This window comes from Protobothrops mucrosquamatus, unplaced genomic scaffold (genome assembly GCF_001527695.2).
Source record: "Protobothrops mucrosquamatus isolate PMUCROS unplaced genomic scaffold, P.Mucros_1.0 scaffold1829, whole genome shotgun sequence".
NCBI lineage: Eukaryota > Metazoa > Chordata > Lepidosauria > Squamata > Viperidae > Protobothrops > Protobothrops mucrosquamatus.
In genome coordinates, this window is record NW_015387962.1 from 350,228 (window position 1) to 355,227 (window position 5,000).

General features: G+C 40.9%; 1 protein-coding gene across 1 annotated transcript in view; it reads right to left on the minus strand.

The window, feature by feature from the left end:
* Window positions 1-5,000, minus strand: part of SYNRG (synergin gamma) — a gene marked incomplete at its 5' end in the record, with an annotated part of 76,083 nt that overhangs the window by 39,299 nt on the left and 31,784 nt on the right. The gene's annotated exons all lie outside the window — the stretch shown is intronic.

A 5,000-nucleotide genomic window follows, 5' to 3' on the forward strand; every position in this document is an offset into this window, starting at 1 on the left:
AAACTCAATGAACAATTGTCTCACCCTTAGAAACAGAAATCTTGGGCTCAGTTGTGATTATGAGTCGAGAATTGCCTGTACTGGACTGGCTTCAACCTGGCTGAAAAACGTTTGAACTCACTGAGTTAAGTGTATAGATATCCAGCAAACCCATCATGCCTAACACGTTAACATTATTCACAGCATAAAAACAGCAATTTCAGTGACAATGAGTCAATGAGGATACTGTTGCCCTATTTTCAAGGATATTGTTCCCCCCACCTTTCTATAATTATGTTGAAATCAAACATGGATGCAATCTTTGGGGAGTGGGTGGATGGTCCTCACTTTTTTAATAATATTTTTAAACCCCTCCATGATCCATTGGGACATGGCAGGAATAAAAGGGTTCATGCCTCTTTCAGCCCCTAGCAGAGGCTTCAAAACCTATTTTAGCCCTAATTTGAAGTGTGTGTGTGTGTGTGTGTGTGTATGTTTGTGTGTGTATGTGAAAATAAGAAGATAAATGGGTTGCTAAATGTTAATGGGGTAAGCCCTGGAGAATGCATTCCCATGCTACAAAGTCATCAGATAGTAGAAGTCAAAGGTTTTTTTTTCTTACTTACTTATCACCTTGCATGCGATAAGTGGTCCTATCAATTTGATAAAAAACTTTCTTTCTTTCTTTCTTTCTTTCTTTCTTTCTTTCTTTCTTTCTTTCTTTCTTTCTTTCTTTCCTTCTTTCTTTCTTTCCTTCCTTCTTTCCTTTTTTCCTTCTTTCTTTCTTTCTTTCTTTCTTTCTTTCTTTCTTTCTTTCTTTCTTTCTTTCTTTCTTTCTTCCTTTTTTCATCCCTATCTGACTCACTTGCTACAATATTTTGTGCTTATTATGCTAAGACTGTAGCAGGGCTATGTTACAGCTGAACTGGCTGTGAACCCAAGATGAAAAATGCATCTCTCCCAATCTGGAAATATATAAAGCAAGCTGGCTGCATCAAACTAACCTCAGCTCAGAGTTTGTTAGTCATGGGATGGCTGCCAACCCTCTTCTAAAACCGCAAACAAACAAACACACACACAAACACAGGCAGAAAAACCATGCCATGAAGAAGAAATTGATTTTGATGACAGAAATTCCATCTTTCTCAGAATATGCAAGCTACTTAGCCTCGTAAACTTTATGCAGATTTCCTTTATCATTATCTGCTTTAAAAGGACCTCTCATTTCTTGCAGGTACATAAGTAACAATAAAGGGAGATGGGAGAGGCACTTTGGAGAGTAAGATTGATGGCAATTGAATGAATGAATGAATGAATGAATGAATGAAGTTGTGTCTCTCTTTGGTGTTTCTCCATAACTTAGCAATAGCAATAGCATTAGACAGCGGCAGGCAAGTACGCGGGAAGCTCCATTTGTGCAAGGGGCAGGCGCATGAACCCGCCACTTGCGCAACATGAAGCTGTGAGCAAGCGCACCCACAACCTCTCCCCTCCCCACCGGTCTGCAAAGCCGGAAAGGTTAGAGACCCCTGCTTTAGAGCACTCTCTGAGCAGCTTACAGTGTCAGCATATTTCCCCCAACAATCAGAGTCCTCGTTTTACCGACCTCGGAAGGATGGAAGACTGAGTCGACCTTGAGCCCCATCAAGATCGAATTCCTGGCTGTGGCAGAGTTTGCCTGCAATACTGCATTCTAACCAGCTCTCGCATTTAAAGAGAGTCTGTTTCTACAGGTAGTCCTCGACTTACAACAGTTCCTTAGTGACCGTTCAAAGTTACAACGGCACTGAAAAAAATTGACTTATAATCGTTTTTCATAGTTACGACCTTTGCAGCATCCCCATGATCATGTGATCGACGTTTGGATGCCTGGCTGACTCGTATTTATGACCGTTGACAAGCAAAGTCAATGGGGAAGCCAGAGTCACTTAACAACCGGGTTACTGACTTATCAACTGCAGGGATTCAAGAAAAGTCGTAAAATGGGACAAAACCCACTTAACAAATGTCTCACTTAACAACAGAAATTTTGGACTCAATTGTGGTCATAAGTCGAGCACTACCTGTACTTATGGAAACTACACTATTTAAGCCAGATTAGCGTTCTGCAGTATTTTGGGCACACTCCAAAAAACTGACATTGACCTGAAACACCTTCCCTTATGTTCTGCCCTGCAGAAAAAAATAGCTTTTTCCTCTCAATGACTCAGCTTAACATCATCATAAGCTGCACAGGTGTTTATTCTCACTCAGGGTCTCATAAAGGGATGGACATTTTGTCCCCTTTTAATTGAGAATAACGGGCTTTGAGATTTGGGACTTTCTGGATACAATTCTTCTATGTTACCAACTCCGGAAACTGCTTCATCAATCAAAAACAGTACTTGATGTTTTTCTCTCGTTCTATTTCATTATTTTTCATTCGTATTGCAACCTTGTCCTTTGGGTGCAAATCACGAAGGATGGTATACGAATGTCCTAAATCAAGAAATAAATTACTTTCCCTAATAGATGCAATCTTTTTTTGTTTCCAATCCAGGTAATAGGAATTGAAAGAACTAAATTGGGAGTTTCTGTATACAAATCAAAAAATGTTAACACTGTTCTATTTTTATACACTGCGGCTATATCTCGTCCAATCTCCTTGGAGATTGGGGCCACGTAGGTGGCCTTTATGTCCCATTGCATTATTATTTCTTCACAATTTAGCAACGTAGGTTGAGAAATAATCACCAGTCTCAGATAATCCAATGAGATTCCAAGTCAAGTGCAGTCTAGATTTGATCTTTTAACTTTTTCTGGCTTTAATCTGACAGATCACTGTACTAAAGAGGCCTTCGATAGCTTTCCAGACCTTTCCAGGTAACTTTGACCATTTTTAATTGGAGATTACAGGTACAAGTAGTCCTGCACCCACACAGGGGCAGGTTTTTCCAGTAGACCTTATTTTGGAGTATCCCTTCCCACCAGAGACTTGTGGTTGGGGGAATTCTGGGTGTTGAAGTCCACAGGTCTTAAAGTTGCCAAAGTTGAACACTCCTGATTTAGACTGACAGGCACTCTAGAAAGAGTACAGAGAAGAGCAACAAAGATGATCAGGGGACTGGAGGCTAAAACACATAAGGAACGGTTGCTGGAATTGGGAGTGTCTAGTTCAGGAGTAGGCAACCTTGGCTCTTTTATGACTCGTGGACTTCAACTCCCAGAATTCCTGAGCGGGCATGGCTCAGCTTGGAAACCTCTACCTTTCCCCTCAGCATGGCTGGCTCAGGAATTCTGGGAGTTGAAGTCCACGAGTCATAAAAGAGCCAAGGTTCCCCCACCCCTGGTCTAGTTTAATGAAGAGAAGGACGAGGGGGGACATGATAGCCGTGTCTAAGGGGCTGCCACAAAGAAGAGGGAGTCAAGCTATTCTCCAAGGCGCCTGAAGGCAGGACAAGAAGCAATGGATGGAAACTGATCAAGGAGAGAAGCAACCTAGAACTAAGGAGAAACTTCCTGACAGTTAGAACAATTAACCAGTGGAACAACCTGCCTTCAGAAGCTGTGAACGCTCCAACACTGGAAGTTTTTAAGAAGAGACTGGACAGACATTTGTTTGAAATGGTATAGGGTTTCCTGCCTGAGCAGGGGGTTGGACTAGATGACCTCCAAGGTCCCTTCCAACTTTATTATTATTATTATTATTATTATTATTATTATTATTATTATTATTATTATTATTATTATTATTATTATTATTATTATTATTATTATTATTATTATTATTATTCCTCTAGTTGTTCTGACATGAAGGAATAGTGCAGTGATGGGGAACCTTTTAGAGACCGAGTGCCCAAACTGCAACCCAAAACCCACTTAACGTTACAGCTCACGGCCCACCCACACCGGGTAACCCACCCGCACCGGGTAACCCACCCGCACCGACACCACTATTGCCGTCTGACCCACCCTGATTTTTCAAGTTAGTTAGTTAAGGTTGAAACGTTCTAGAAAAAAAAAGCACTCTTCAACTTTAACTGACTAACTTGGAAAAAAAAAAAAAAAAACGTTTGCAGCCAGGAAACCTAAAGCGAAAAGTTTTATAAAACCCAGCTGAAGGCCTAGGACTGGGGCAATGGTGCGCGTGCCCACAGAGAGGGCTCTGAGTGCCGCCGCACCGTGCCATAGGTTCGCCACTACTGGAATAGTGTTTGACCTGGAAGATATTGGAGGAGCTTCTCTAGAGAGAAATATAAATACTTTAAATAACTAAATGAAGTTGCTTTAGGAAGCGCCTGTTTTTGTTCGCGGTCTACAGGTAGTTCTCGACTTACAGCCATTTGCCTAGCAACCATGAAAAGTTATAATGACACTAAAACAAATGACTTATGACTGGACCTTGCACAACCTCTGGAAATCTGGATTTTGTCCACTGGCATTTATTTACAATGGTTGCAGCATCCCGCGGTCGTGTGATTGTCACTTGCAACCTTCCCAGGTGGCTTCCAACAAGCAAAGTCAAAGGGGGAAGCCAGATTTGCTTAATGATCCCTTGATTATCTTAACAACTGCCGCGATTCAATAGAATAGAATAGAATAGAATAGAATAGAATAGAATAGAATAGAATAGAATAGAATGGAATGGAATGGAACGGAATGGAACGGAATAGAATAATAATAAAATAGAATAATGATAGACTAGACTAGACTAGAATAATGATAGAATAGAATAGAATAGAATAGAATAGAATAGAATAGAATAGAATAGAATAGAGTAGAGTAGAGTAGAGTAGAGTAGAGTAGGTTAGAGTAGAGTAGAGTAGAGTAGGTTAGAGTAGAGTAGAGTAGAGTAGGATAGGGTAGGGTAGGGTAGGGTAGGGTAGGGTAGAGTAGGATAGGAGCTGGAAGGGATCTTAGAGGTCTTCTAGTTCAGCCCCCTGCTCAAGCAGGAAATCCTATACCATTTTGGACAGGTGAATGTCTAGTCTTTTTTCACTTAACAACCATGGCAAAAAAGATCATAAATTTGGCCACAATTC